Genomic DNA, 16604 nt, shown 5'->3' on the forward strand with positions numbered 1-16604 from the left:
AACTGGAAACTGCTGCTTGGATATACAGAGATATAGAGGACAACTGGAAACTGCTGCTTGGATATACAGAGATGTAGGCGACAACTGGAAACTGCTGCTGGGATTTAAAGAGATGTAGGGAAAAACTGCTGCTTGGATATACAGAGATGTAGGGGACAATTGGAAACTGGAACTGGAATAAACAGAGATGAAGGGGACAACTGGAAACTGCTACTTGGATATACAGAGGTGTAGGGGACCACTAGAAACTGGAACTGGAATAAACAGAGATGAAGGAGACAACTGGAAACTGCTACTGGGATGTTTAGAGATGTAGGGGACCACTGGAAACTGCTGTGCATGGCTATACAGGAATATAGCAGGACAACTTGAAAATGCTTCTTGGTTATACAGAGATGAAGGGAGACTGTGGCTTGGTTATATAGAGGAGATGAAAGAGGACTAGAGACTGCTCCTGGGTTATACAGGGATGTAGGGGGAAACTAGAAACTGATGCTTGGTTATACAGAGGAGATCAAAGGGGACACTCAAAAACTGCTACTGGGTTTTACAGGGACAAATTGGACAATTAGAGACTGATTCTGGGTTATACACGGGAAAAGAAGGACAACTTGAGACTGCTGCTTACTACTGATGGGTTATATAGAGAAGAAGGTGGACAACTATTGGACTGCTGCTGGGTTATACAAGGATGAAGGAAGATAACTAGAGACTCATTTTGAGTTATAGAGGGACGAAGGAAGACAACTTGAGACTGCTGCTGAGTTATACAAGGATAAGGGGGACAACTAGAGACTGCTGCTGAGTTATAAAGTAATGAACGGAGACAACTAGAGACCACTGCTGGGATAAAGGGGCACAGCTGGAGACTGCTTCTTTGTTATCCCAACATAAAGAGCACAACTTCCATCTGATTGGTCACTGTTGGGATGATGAACAATGGGGTCAATTATGAAATTTTGAACATATGGAATAGGCAGACAGTTTTGAAAACTGATGCTCCTTGTCTATAGTGAGATGCAGGGTGGCAGTGTCAGATGTGCTGGCTGGAAGGGCATATCTTGGTTCTTGAATGGTGATATTGCATGAAAGTAGAAAACAAGAAGCTCTTTCATTGTAGGTAAAGTCAGATTTAAGTAAGATGTCAGTAAGATGCTAGTTTCAACAAGCTCACTATTGTTATCACTCATAATAATACTTGCATAAGAACAAATAGAAATAGATTTGGAACAAATAAACAAGAAACTAATAATTGATAAGTCCAAACTAATAGTGTCCAATCAGAAGCATGATCAGTGTATTTTCCTGCAAATAGAAAACAGTTTATGTTTGTTTATAAAGACAAAATTAAAGCATTTCACATACACTCATTAAGACTTATTTGTAGTCATTTCATTTCATCAAATTTATTCTATAATTATTTTATGCTTTTCAGTGGTTTACAGAGAAATAACAGTTAACTATGTCCTAGTAAACTCACCATTTTAAACAGTGAGTCAATCAAAATATAATTTATCTTTTTCCTTTATTTAATCCTGTTTCACAGATAAGAATAACGTAAATGCAGACAGGACTGGTAAGAAAAGTAATGACCTCATGATGTCATTTGGATAGAATTTGGCCTGATTTTTCAATTAAATATCATCGATTATTATTTTTTGCAAACTATAATCATGAAATAAAAAGAACAAGAATTGTCACAGTAAGTGAATGCGTCTGAAGTGCCTTCCAGTTCAATGGAATATGCTATTACTCGTATGCCTTCATTTAAGAACTTTGAGGAAGGGATGTTGGTGATTTTAATATGGCCACCTTTGGGGGTATAAAAATGGTTTGTTTGGTTGTAATATTGCTATATATTTCAGCTCATAAATGACATCCTTGGGATAAAGGTAGGGAGTATGTGATAAGAAGATGTGTGTTCAATAGATCTACAGGGACAAGATCACTAAATATATTTGAATTTTGCTGACAAAAAAAACAGACGTTGTGTTTTCCCACAAGCAATTGACAAAGCAGAGGTTTAAAATGAAAATCAGAACATTTCACACAGAAAAGGAGAGAATACACTAATTTTGCATTGATTGTTTAAAGAATAACAGTCATACAGTAGTAAAGTAAAGCCTCTTTGGAAAACCATCTTAAAAAAAGAAAGCTCTGGGTATCATGAACAACAACAGTTCTCTGAGCAAAAAACGACAAAAACAAAGGTTGCCAAATAATTATCTATATAATGGCTTACAGCAAAAATGGACAAAAACTAAGGCAAAAACAACATGATTCAAAGTCACTTATTGATACAATGAAGTTAGAGAGAGATGCCACAAATTTAACAAAAAAACTTGGTCTATAAAGGCACAAGGCTATGGCTTAGAAAAATAGAGCATGGCTGCAAACACATGGCGCTAACAAAAACAACCAAACACAAACTTCAAAAACAACAAAATGTTACAAAAACACTTATAATACATGGATCATGATTGTCACAAAAAGAACAGAAAAAACATTCAGTCATTTAAAACATCGGTCATGGCTACCAAAAAAGCAACAAAAAATCCATGACACTTAAAAAAATTATATAAATGATGGCTGCCATATCAACTAAGGTAACAAGCAATTAGACCATGGCTGTCAAAAACCAAAAATACAAACTAAGAAAATAACAAAATGGTTCAAATAAATACCTAGACTATGGCTGTCACAAAAATGCCAATACCAAAGCAATGTAACAAAAATATGTTAAAAGGCATAATATACATAGACTATAGCTACCAACAAAAAGCCAAAATGAAACAAAGGAAACAACAATATGGGTTCGAGTCAAGTAATACATGGATCACAGCTGTCATCAACACACCCAGGCTACATTAAAACAATTCAAAAAACACAAACAAATTGCAGGTAACAGATCAAGGTAACAACAAAATGGTTGAAAGCCATTTTATACAATCATGTGTCACAGATTTAAAAAAAAAACCCACAAAGTGACAACAACAAAAGACACACATAGTGACAACAAAAATACTTCAAAGTCAGAAAATACATATAAACCATGGCTGGAAACAAAAATTCACACAAAACTAACTAAACAACAAAACAATTCCAGGCCATACAATACATAGAATATTGCTACGAGGAAATTAGCCCAAACAAAGGTAACAACAAGTTGTTTCAAAGTAAGTAATACATTGATCATGGCTGCAACCAAAAGTAACAACAACATTTTTTATAGTCACTTAGAACATATATTATGGCTCACATAAAGAAGAGCCAAACCACAGGCAATATAAAAATAGTTCAAAATCACAATAAAATCAAGGTTATAACAAAATGGTTAAAAAGACATTAATTCATGGGTCAAAGCTGTAAACAAAAAGAGGTAACAACATTTTTTTTCCTAATCACTTAATACATTGATTCAGGCTATGACAACAACACATAGTTCTAAGTCACTTAATACATTGATCATGGCTATGACAAGAACAAAATGGTTCTAAGTCACTAAATACATGGATCATGGCTAACAAAACAAGCCCAAAAAAACAACAATATAATTCAATTTCACTTAATACAATCATGGATCTTGGCCACCAACAAAAAATGCCAAAAACAATTAGTCGGTAACAACAGAATTGCCTCAATGTCAGTAATACATGAATCATGACTGGAACCTATGGTTACAACATTATGGCTTTATGTCACTTAATATGTATATATAATGGCTATCAAACACAATCACAATACAGAACCTTAGGCAATAACAAAATGGCTCAAAACCACAAAAAATACCTAAAGAATCTAGGTAACAACAAAATGGTTAAGAAGACAGTAATACATGGGTCATGGCTGTCAACAAATGAGCCAGACACAAACTATACTGACAACACAAATGGTTCAAAGTCAGTTAACACATAAACCATGGAAGAAAACAAAAAAGCAAACACAAAACTGACTAAACAACAGAATGAATCAAGGTCATTTAAAACATAGATTATGGTTACAAAAGAAAAGCACCAAAACAAACTAAGGTATCGGACTATCCTAATCATAAAAATTTGGATCATATTTGCCCACAAAAAAGCCAAAACTAAAATAAGGTAACAACAAATTGTTCCAAATCACTTAATGCATGGCTATGGTAACAACGAGATGTTCCAAATCACTTAATACATGGCTATGGTAACAAAAAGATGTAACAAATCACTTAATACATGGCTATGGTAACAACAAATGGTTCCAAATCACTCGATACATGGCTATGTTAACAACAAGATGATTCCAAATCACTTAATACATGGCTATGGTAACAACAAACAGTTCTAAATCACTTAATACATGGCTATGGTAACAACAAGATGGTTCCAAATCACTTAATACATGGCTATGGTAACAACAAATGGTTCCAAATCACTTAATATATTGTCCGTTGCTATGGTAACAACAAGATAGTTCCAAATCACTAACTATATGAATCATGGCTATCAAACAAAGAGCCAAACAACAAAGATAACAACAATAAAGTTCAATTTCACTGAAAAGATGGATCTTGGCAACCAACAAAAAGTGCCAAAAACAATAAGTAGGTATCAACAATATCGCCTCAATGTCAGTAACACATAAGATCATGACTTGAACCAATAGATACAACAATATGACTTTATGTCTCTTAATATGTATATAAAATTATAATAGCTACAAGAACAAAACAAAACCTTAGGCAATAACAAAATGGTGCAAAATCAAAAAAAAATAAAATAAATGAAAGTAACAACAAAATGGTTAAGTAAACAGTAATACATGGGTCATGGCCTACGTCAAAAAGTGCCAAAAATGAACTACAGTGACAACACAAATGGTTCAAAGTCAGTTCAAACATAAACCATGGATGGAACGGAAAAAAACACAAAACTGACTAAATAACAATATGATTCCAGGTCATTTAATACAAAATAATGGCAACAAAGAAAATAGCCAAAAACTAACCAAACTATTAAAGGTATGATAACTACAAGATACATGGATTATAGCTGTCAACAAAAAACGCCAAAAATAAACTAACATTACAAAAAATTGATTCAAATCGCTTAATACATGGAGCATAGCTATGGTAACAACAAATGGTTCTAAGTCATTAAATACAGGGATCATGGCTATGGTAACAACAAATGGTTCTAAGTCACTTAATACATAGATCATGGCTATGGTAACAACAAATGGTTCTAAGTCACTAAATACATAGATCATGGCTATGGTAACAACAAATGGTTCTAAGTCACTAAATACATGGAGCATGGCTGTGGTAACAACAAATGGTTCTAAGTAACTAAATACAGGGATCATGGCTATGGTAACAACAAATGGTTCTAAGTCACTTAATACAGGGATCATGGCTATGGTAACAACAAATGGTTCTAAGTCACTAAATACATAGATCATGGCTATGGTAACAACAAATGGTTCTAGGTCACTTAATACATAGATCATGGCTATGGTAACAACAAATGGTTCTAAGTCACTAAATACATGGAGCATGGCTGTGGTAACAACAAATGGTTCTAAGTAACTAAATACAGGGATCATGGCTATGGTAACAACAAATGGTTCTAAGTCACTAAATACAGGGATCATGGCTGTTGAACCAAAAAACAACAAAAAAACAACAACAAAGATAACGAAAATATACCAAGTCCAAATGAAAAAAGGTTGCCAACAAAAAGCCAAAACCCAAACAAAGGTAACAGCAATAAGCTTAAAGGTTAAGTCATTTTGTACTTATATAATGGCCACCAAAAACAAACCTTTAGCAAAAACAAATATTTCAAAATCAAAAAGTTAACAACAAAATGGTTAAGTCACTTTGTACATATATAATGGCTATTAAAACAAGTGGCAAAGACAAACCTTGGACAAAAACAGAAAAGTTCAAAATCACAAAAAGAGCAAATAAAAAATCAATGTAACAAGTAAATGGTTAAAAAGATATTTAATTCATAAGTCATGGCTGTCAACAAATGAGCCAGACACAAGCTACAGTGACAACAAATATGGTTTAAAGTAATGTAATACATAAACCATGGATGGATTCAAAAAGCAAACACAAAACAGGAAACATCAAAAAGATGGAAAGTCATTCAAAACATGGATCATTGCTAAGGTAACAACAAATGGTTCCAAATCACAAAATATTTAAATCATGGCTATGAAACAAAGAGCCAAAAAACATTCAAAGTGAACAACAATATAGTTCAATTTCACTTCAAACATGGATCCTGGCCACAAATAACAAAGAGCCAAGAACAATAAGTAGGTAGCAACAAATTTGCTTCAATGCCAGTAATACATGGATTATGGCTGCAAACAAAATATAACAACAATATGGTTTAAAGTCACTTAATACATATATAATGGCTATCAAAAACAAAAGCCAAAAACAATCCTTATGTAACAAAATAAGTTCAAAATCACATAAAAAGCAATCTACAAATTAAGGTTACAACAAAATGGTTAAAAGACAGTAATACATGGGTCATGGGGGTCGATAAATGAACCAAATTCAAACTACAATGACAACAAAAATAGTTCAAAGTAAGGTAATAAATAAACCACGGATTGATTCAAGACAGCAAACATAAAACGGACTAAATAACAAACATTTCCAAGTCATTTAATACATATATTTTAGCAAAAAGAAAAGAGCCAAAAAAACAACAACTAAGGTATGCTAAACTCTTAATACATAGAGCATAATTGAACAAAAAGAGCCAGAAATAAACTAAAGTAACAACAATTTGCTTCAAAATACTTTATGCATGGACCATGGCTGTGGTTAAAACAAATGGTTCTAAGTCACTTTATACATAGATTATATTATTGAAATCAAACAAAGAACAAAAAAAAGGAAAAAGAAAACAACAATATTCTAGTAGTTTAAATAAACTAAGGGTGTCAATAAAAAATCAAAATCAAAACTAAGGTAACAACAAATGGTTCTAAGTCACTTTATACATGGATAATGTCAATCATACAAAGAGTCCCCAAAAAACCCAAACATAAACAACAACAATATACTAGTAGTTTAAATGAAACAAGGGTACCAACAAATTCTCAAAATCCAAACTAAGTTAACAGCAATATGGTTAAGTCATTTTGTACATATATAATGGCTTCAAGCCAGACAAAAACCTTAAGCAACAACAACTATTTTAAAATCACAAAAAAGCAAAATGGGAAAAAATATATTAATTCCATGGGTCATGGCTGTCAACAAATAAGCCAAACACAAAAAACATCTACAGGAACAATGGTTCAAAATAAGTGAATACATAAACCATGGCTGGAAACAAAATAAAAAAATAAAAACTAAACAACAAAATGATTCAAGGCCAATTAATACATAGACTATAGCTTCAATAGAAATGGTTCCATACATATCATATCATGGCTATGGTAACAAAATGACTAAAGATCACTAAATGTATGGACCATGGGTATCAGTGAGTTCCACAAAAGCCAAACAAACAACACCAATGAAAAAACAATATAGTTCAATTTCACTTATTTCATGGATCCTGGCTACACATAAAAAAGCAAAAAACAATACCAACAAAACAACAAATTACTTTAAATTCCCTTAATACATGGATCATGTTTCAAGTATAAACAAAAAGGGTCCAAACTTAACTAATGCATTGAACAAAGAGGCAAAAACAAAGTAAGGTATCAACAAAAAAGCAAAAAACAAACTTCAGTAAAAACAATATTGAAATCACTTAATAAATGGACATGGTTGTCACAAAAAAGCCAAAAACAACAACAAAGATAATAACAAACGGTTTAGAATCAGATAAAAACTAATTCAACAATGTGACTCAAAGAAACTCAATACACATAGGTTATCACTGGTACCAACTAAAGAACCAATGTCAGAATGGTTTAAAGTCTTATAAAACTATATTATGGGTTCAAAAACAAACATACAAAGGTAAAAAACAAAATGACTGAAAGTGTATTACATATACAGTACATATGCCATGTCATCAAACAAAAATTGATACAAAAAATCTAGATTCCAGCAAAATGGATTGAAGTAATTCAATTCCCCACAACTACCAACAAATAGTACCAAAAACATACCATAATAACAATAAAATGCTAAAAAGTCTCTTAAAAATAAAATATGGCTGACAACAAAATAAATAAACTTAGTAACTTAATGCATAAACCATGGCTACCAACAAGAGCAATAAGCCAATTGTTCAAAATCAATCAATACATGGGTCATGGCAGTCAACAAAGTGCCAAAAATAAAATAAGGTAACAACATAATTGATCAGAATCACTTAACATGATTGTATACTGTAGCTCATTTATTAAAGCCCAAATAAACAAAAGTATAAACAAAATACATGGTTCATAGCTATGGTCATAAAGAGCTAAAAACTAACATATGTAACACCAAAATAGATTTAAACAACTTAAATCAGGGATCATAATCTATGATCAAAAAGAGCTACTTACAAACTTAGGTAATAGTTTTAAACAATTTATACAGGGATCAAAGTTATGAACAAACAGAGCTATATACAAACTATGGTAACATCAAAATAGTTCTAAACAACTTAATACAGGGAATATAGCTGTCAAAAAGAGATATTTACCAACCATGGTAACATCAAAATAGTTCTAAACAACTTAATACAGGGATTATAGCTGTCAAAAAGAGATATTTACCAACCATGGTAACATCAAAATAGTTCTAAACAACCTAATACAGAGATTATAGCTGTGAAACAGAGTTATATACAACTATGGTAACATCAAAATAATTTCTAAAAAACTTAATTCAGGGATTATAGCTGTCAAAAAGAGCCATATACAAACTATGGTAACATAAAAATAGTTCTAAACGACTTAATACAGGGAATATAGCTGTCAAAAAGAGCTATTTACCAACTATGGTAACATCAAAATAGTTCTAAAAAACTTAATACAGAGATTGTAGCTGTCAAAAAGAGCTATTTACCAACTATGGTAACATCAAAATAGTTCTAAACGACTTAATTCAGGGAATATAGCTGTCAAAGAGAGCCAGTTGCAAACTATGGTAACATCAAAATAGTTCTAAACAACTTAATTCAGGGATTATAGCTGTCAAAAAGAGCTATATACAAACTAAGGTAACATCAAACTATCCTAAGTCACTAAATAAATAAACCTAAGCAACCAACAAAAATACCAAAAGCAAACTTATGTCAGCATAATTATTCTGGTCACTTAATAAATTCATCATGAATATTTTAACAAAAACAGCAAGACAAACACTTCAATAACAACAGATTAGTTCAAAAACACAAAATACATGGATAATAGCTACCAATTGCAGAACAAACTAAAGAAAAACACACAAAATAGTTGGAAGTTGGATATCAATCATGGCTGTCATCAAGAAGTCAGTATCAAACAAAGGTCATAAAAATATAATTATATGGGACAAAATTCATGGCTGTCACTAACTGGGCCAAAAACAAAGGTATTGACAAAATGCTTTAAAATAACTCAATAGATGCATCATGGCTCCTTACAAAAACAGCCAAAATAAAACAAAGGTGCTGCCAACAAAAATAACTATAATGAAACATTTACACATGAACGGTTTAAAGCACTAAGCTTACAACAGAATCGTTTAAAGCACTAAGCTTTAAACAAAGTAGTTTTAGGTACTAAGCTTACAACAAAACGATTTAAAGTACCAAGATCACAACATAATGGTTCTAAACTAACAATAAAGTACTAAGCTTACAAATGAATATGTTACGTTCCTTCTACATATATCCTGGCTAGAAACCACTAAGATAACAACAGAATGGTTCAAAGTCACATTATACATATTTCATGGCTGTCAACAAAAAAAACACTATAAACAAACTATTAGAAGTAAGAACAAAATTGTTCATTTTTTTAGTCTCTAATGATCATAAACTATAATCATTACAAAATTGAGATAACAAAATGGCTAAAAGCCAATTAATACTTGGAACATGGCCAGCACAAAATATCCTCAAAACAATACTAACAAAAAAACTCAATGTCACTCAAAACATAGATCACAGCTACCAGCAACAAAAAGCAAGAGTGCTGCCAACAAGAAGAATCAAAATATTAATACATTAAAATCAACATATGCAAATTAAAAATCAAGTTAAATGACGATTAATCTTATATAAAATACATGACATAACATAATATTTTTTTATTGGTGATAAAACAATGATTTGACTAAAAATGCCAGAAACTAATCTTTTGTATTCGGGTTTCACTTCCCATATGGGAACTTTATCAAACTATACTGCACTAAGAATTAACATGACCACCATTTATGAAAAAATCGCTTTTAAAATACAACCAAATGAGTATGAGAGAAAAAGACTCAAGCATTTCTGGCAGTTTGTATGTAAACATAATAAAAAAAACAAAAACAAACATGACATGAACATTTAAATTTAAATTTAGCTGGTTGGGAGACTACCTGTCGGGGCAGTCCAAACACAGTAGGTCCTGCCAAATTCTCTAAAGAAGCTCTTGAAAAACGAATACCAGGCTATACAATGCTGGGACATTAACATTAGAAAAAATTTCATACATCGCCATTACCTACATTCCTTAACATTCCATGTTAGTTTTTTTAACTAAACAAAATTTACATATTTTCTATAATGATCCGGGCGTAAGTGCCATGGCATATGTGGTTTGGAAGTAAACATTGGCCATATTATTAATTTGTCCTGTTATCTCTTTCATGAAAATCGTAAGTTCTTGTATGTCTGTTTTGAATGAATATCTTGACTGTTTGCTGATCCTTTCTTGAATGAAGTTCTTGACATCATGTAGATCCTTTCTCCAATAAAGTTCTTTACTACATGTAGATCCTTTCTTGAATGAAGTTCTTGACATCATGTAGATCCTTTCTCCAATAAAGTTCTTTACTACATGTAGATCCTTTCTTGAATGAGGTTCTTTATTTCTTGTAGATCCTTTCTTGAATGAGGTTCTTTATTTCTTGTAGATCCTTTCTTGAATGAGGTTCTTTATTTCTTGTAGATCTTTTCTTGAATGAGGTTCTTTATTTCTTGTAGATCCTTTCTTGAATGAAATTCTTGACAACATGTAGATCCTTTCTTGAATACAATTCTTAACTACGTGTAGATCCTTTCTTGAATGAAGTTCTTTACTACATGTAGGTCCTTTCTTGAATAAAGAGCTTTACTTGGTGTAGGTCCTTTCTTTAATAAAGAGCTTTACTTGGTGTAGGTCCTTTCTTGAAGTTCTTGGCAACAATGACTACTAACTCTAGCAAGTATTAGTCCCTATATGTACAGTTTTCTTTCTAAACTATCAATACAAAATCACCAGCAACCACAATGTAAATGCATGAAGCATGGGTCCATTTATGATATCAAACAGCAAAGTCATTGCAAACCTGTTTTAATATTTAAAAAAAAAAACTGTGATATAGTAAAGCATCATGCTTACACAATTATATTTTAAACAAGAGATGTTTGTCAAACATTATACCCCATGAGCGCCATGTTGTCAAGAATATTTGGACAATTGAATGAAATATGCATGGACCGAAATTACAGCTGATTTGTCATTTTATGTTGGGTGCCTTTGAACCACTTTAAAGATAATGACCATTCAAAGTGAGGGGATAAAAGGTACAGTTTTTATTCATGTTCAGATGATGACTGATCTTTGCAGGTAACATGTATCATATGTAGCAGGGAATAAGTAAATATGATGTAACTCTAATGGCCAATATAAGTTGTGACCTTGACCTTTGATGCTATGACCTCAAAATCCATAGGGGTCATCAACTGGTCACCCCCAACCGAAGGGTCAAGTTTGAGGGGCATGGGTTCAGGCATTGTCAAGCTATCACACAGACAAGAGTTTTGCTTTCAAGATCACTGGGACCTCGACCTTTGACCCAATGACCCCTGTGCCGGCATTGTCGAGTTATTACTCGGACAATCTATTAGCAGTCAAGGTCACTGTGACCTTGACCCTGTCACCCCATGACCCCTAAAAGGAATAAAGGTCTTCTACTGGTCAGGCCCAGCCTAAATGTCAAGTTTGATGGCCATAGGTCAAGGCATTGTTGAGTATTCACTCGGACAAGCTTTGAAAAAAATTCCCAATTCAAGGTCACTGTGACTTTGACCTTTGACCCGATGACCTCTAAAATCAATAGGGGTCATCACTGGTCAGGCCAAACCTTCATGTCAACTTTGCTGACAATAGGTCCAGGAATTGTCGAGTTATCACTCGGACAGGCTTTGGTCTACCAATGGACGGACTGATGGACCGACCGACATGTGCAAAGAAATATACCCCCTCTTCTTCGTAGGGTGGCATAAAAAATGAAGAAGACACTTTACTTGATACTCAAAAGCGCTCAAAGAATTATTTTCAAATTCAAATTTCTCTCCTCAAAAGTGAGACTTTTTTTAAGCTTTCTTCCAAATTCTGTGTGAAATATCTAAGACCCATTATGCATTTTTCCCATGTCTTTTTTGTTTATATATTTCTTTATTGAATCTGCTTGTTCATGCTTTATGTTATATTCTTACTTGTACAATTTATTTTAATAAATACGATTAAGTCCAATTTTTCTTCACGTTCATCATACAAGAATAATCATTTAAATAGATGAAGGAGATCTTGGCAGATCTATTAAAACTCTCACCAAGGTTCATAGAGCAATGGGCTTGTCCCTGTATTAAAATTGAAACATTACAAGGGTAGAGAAAAATAGTGCTACAGAGAGTGGTATGGATAGTGAGTGCCAGTAACAAAAGTAAATGTCTGTTGGCAGCCATAATGGAGCTGAAGTATTATTTGGAAGGAAAGTGTAAATGGTAGTTGGAAAGCATAGACTTGACTTTTGTCATTTCTGAAATTTGTTGGAGGGCAGAGAGTGCCTGTGATCATATTTAAAAGGAGAGTAAATTGTTGTTGGCCAACATTTTGTGTATGTGGTTATATCCAAAAGAAGAGAGTAAATTGGATATCTGTGAGACAGTTGTTTTTGTTGGCAGAAATAGGCTGCATCTAATTACATAAAAACCCACAGTTATTTCATATTGGAATCCACAGGGTGTTTGTGTTTATATCTGAAAAGACAGAGTCAATTGTTGGGGACAGGCAAAGAGTGTATGTGGTTACCGGTATGTTTTGAAGGACAGAGTTTATTGTGGGGTTAATGTGATTTTATCAGGAAAGAGAGAATAAAATTGCATGCATAAGGCGTCAATTGATAAAGGTATCTTAGAGGTTGGAAGAAATGGATGGGGGCAGACATAGGATGTTTTTGGCATTGAGTGCCTCACAGTGGTTAAATTTGTAAGGACAGAGTCAAATACCAAGTTTAGTCAAGGTATGTCAACCTTAAATTAAGTTATTGGAGTTAAACTGTATTTCTATTTTTAGTAACAGCAAGCTTGACCTTGAACGCAGGGGCCCCAAATGCACTCCCATGAAAGGTCTTCATAAACTTCACAAACAAGAGCTGTCACAAATGTGACATTGACCTTTGAACATTGTCAGTACATATAAAATAGAAGAAAATAGTAATGAAATGTGTGGATAAAGCAAGGAATGTTTATAAACAAGTGGAATATATAAAACACTAATAACCTCTCACTGATGTTTTGAAACACCACAGGAGACCCATGCATGGTCACTGTAATATGTCAGTGTAGTTGTTGGTCTTGCATGCGACACATCATTTCAGTATGTCAAACACATGTGGCAAGTTATTTTAAAATCTGTCCATATATGAGAAAGTTACGGGCCTGAAACAACCAGCTATACTCTACACATGTACATTGTATGTCCTTATTTGCAGCATTCCATTGCGAAAATAAGTGTGACCTTGACCTTAGAGGTAGGGACATGGATCTTGCACGTGACACATTGTCTTGGTATGTCAAACACATGTGGCAAATTATTTTAAAATCTGTCTATGCATAAGTTAGTTACAGCTCAGACACAACCACCTAAACTCTATAGTCTTATATGCAGCATTCCATAGTATTCAAACACTAAGTGTGACATTGACCTTATAGGTAGGAACACAGGTCTTGTACGCGACACATCATCTTCATCTGCCAAACACATGAGGCAAGTTATTTTAAAATCTGTCCATACAAGAGAAAGTTCGGCCAGGACACATCAACCTATACTTTATGTCCTGATATGCAGCATTCCATAGTATTCAAACACTAAGTGTGACCTTGGCCTTAGAGGTAGGAACACAAGTTTTGCACGTGACACCTGGTCTTGAAATGTCAAACACATGTGGCAAGTTTTTTTTAAATCTGTCCATACAAAAGAAAGTTACAGCCAGGGCACGAAAAATTGATGTAAATTTTCTTTCACATTGGCAATGATGACATTATGATGTTTATGATATTGATTTGTTTAGTTTTGCATGTCGCCTGTTGCCCATCTTTGTCGATTTATCAATACGGTGTTCATTCTTGCACGTGCATTTCATTGAAAACCTGATTGCGGCCAATAGAAAAAAATGTAATGTACATGCATCTTTGGCTATAAACAATAAGACTACATTTGTTCAATCTGCTTTACAATAAATTAGTTAACTTCCTTTACATGTCTTCATTGTTTACCTTCACCTGTCGTGTTGTTGTTTTCTTTTTTTCACGCGCAGCCACTCGTGGATTCTCGGTAATTTCCGTAACAATTTACCGAATTGACCCATCTTTACCATCTTTAGGACAATCATCATCATCATCATCATCATCATCATCATCATCATCATCATCATCATCATCATCATCATCATCATCAACATCAATCATCATCAGCAGCAGCAGCATCGCGATCCAGCCTCTCGCCTTTTGAAAATGCCATCATTTTGAAAATGCGAGACAAAGTTTGAGCAAATATCGCGATTTTTCTTTGACATTTTCAAAGGCATAATGGTCTAACTGTTTTCTAATCATTCCAAAATGGAATAGATTTATTTGGCATGAAATTTCGACTAGTGTTGGGTAATACACAATGTCGAGTTTCAAACATCCGGCCATTGAGATACATTGTATTATACGAGAGATCCTCTTGTAGTAACTGTGAACAGTGTTAGAAATATAAACGACCCAAGAATTGGAGACTATGGAATGCAATAAAGTTGTTCCGATCCAAAAACTCTGCTAGTACCGAAAAGAACGGCGTGCAGTCAAATCTGCAAAATATGACAACAAAGTCTACACTATTCCAACTGCAAATTCAGCAAATGGAGTAGAGGCCGGACCAATGCATGGACCAGAAACGGGCCGGTCACGGAAGTCTCTGGACAGATGAATCGCGAATGCGAATATTAAAAAAAAGGAGCCAAGTTTTTGTTTGACTGGGGTTAATTTCACCCATCAAATAATATTACAAATGCGAACTTGACCGCCCTGGTCGTACCTTAAGAAGTACGATCGAAACAAAATGACATGAAGTAATATTCGTATGGACAACATATGGTTGTCGACCTTCAACGGTAAAGCTATTATCTGGCTATCAAATGTGTTCCTGGATGCATCATGTTATGATGGAACGAAATGGAATGTTGCAAAATTGATTACGCCATTAATAAAAAATTGATGGCTCGTGACACGATATCATTTGAAAGGACGGTAAAGTATGTTGATAGTGAAATAAAAAAGTGAGTAATTCATTAGTTTGTATTTTTTTCTCATTTCAGCTTAAACGTTCATGTATTTTGACCTGTTCAGCGATATTTCAACTTGGAATGGCCAAAACTCGTGTAAGTATCAGTAATCATTATAATACTTACATACTTTTTTCTGTATGTACATGTATATAAACCCCTTTAAAAAAGATTAAAAAAATAAGGGTCCACAGTGCATCCCAAAATTAAAATGCAAATATTTCAGTATCGAATATTGATGTTTCAAAGACTAGAAGCGTAAATCGAGAATTTGAACTTGAGACATGCGCCCTCTCTGGAACAGAACATAAGGCAATGAAGGAAAGGGTAATTTCGGGTTTTCACCTTCCCAAGAAATATGATGTATTCTACCTATGGCTTGTCTACCAAACACATAATTGTCATGAAGTTCATGTTTTCATCTGTGCCCATCCATGGGTTCCGCGTTTGTAATAGAAAGTACATGTGATGTGATATGACTGGGATGTGCTATGACTGGGATGAAATATGACTGGGATGTGATATGATTGGGTTGTGATATGACTGAGATGTGATATGATTAGGTTGTGATATGACTGGGACGTGATATGACTGGGTTGTGATATGATTGGGTTGTGGTATGACTGAGATGAGATATGATTGGGTTGTGATATGACTGGGATGAGATATGACGGGGTTGTGATATGACTGGGATGAGATATGACGGGTTGCGATATGACTGGGATGAGATATGACTGGGACGTGATATGACTGGGATGAGATATGACGGGGTTGTGATATGACTGGGATGAGATATGACGGGGTTGTGATATGACTGGGATGAGATATGATTAGGTTGTGATATGACTGGATTGTGATATGAATG

The sequence above is a fragment of the Mya arenaria genome, chromosome 2, assembly GCF_026914265.1.
Source record: "Mya arenaria isolate MELC-2E11 chromosome 2, ASM2691426v1".
Taxonomy (NCBI): Eukaryota; Metazoa; Mollusca; class Bivalvia; order Myida; family Myidae; genus Mya; species Mya arenaria.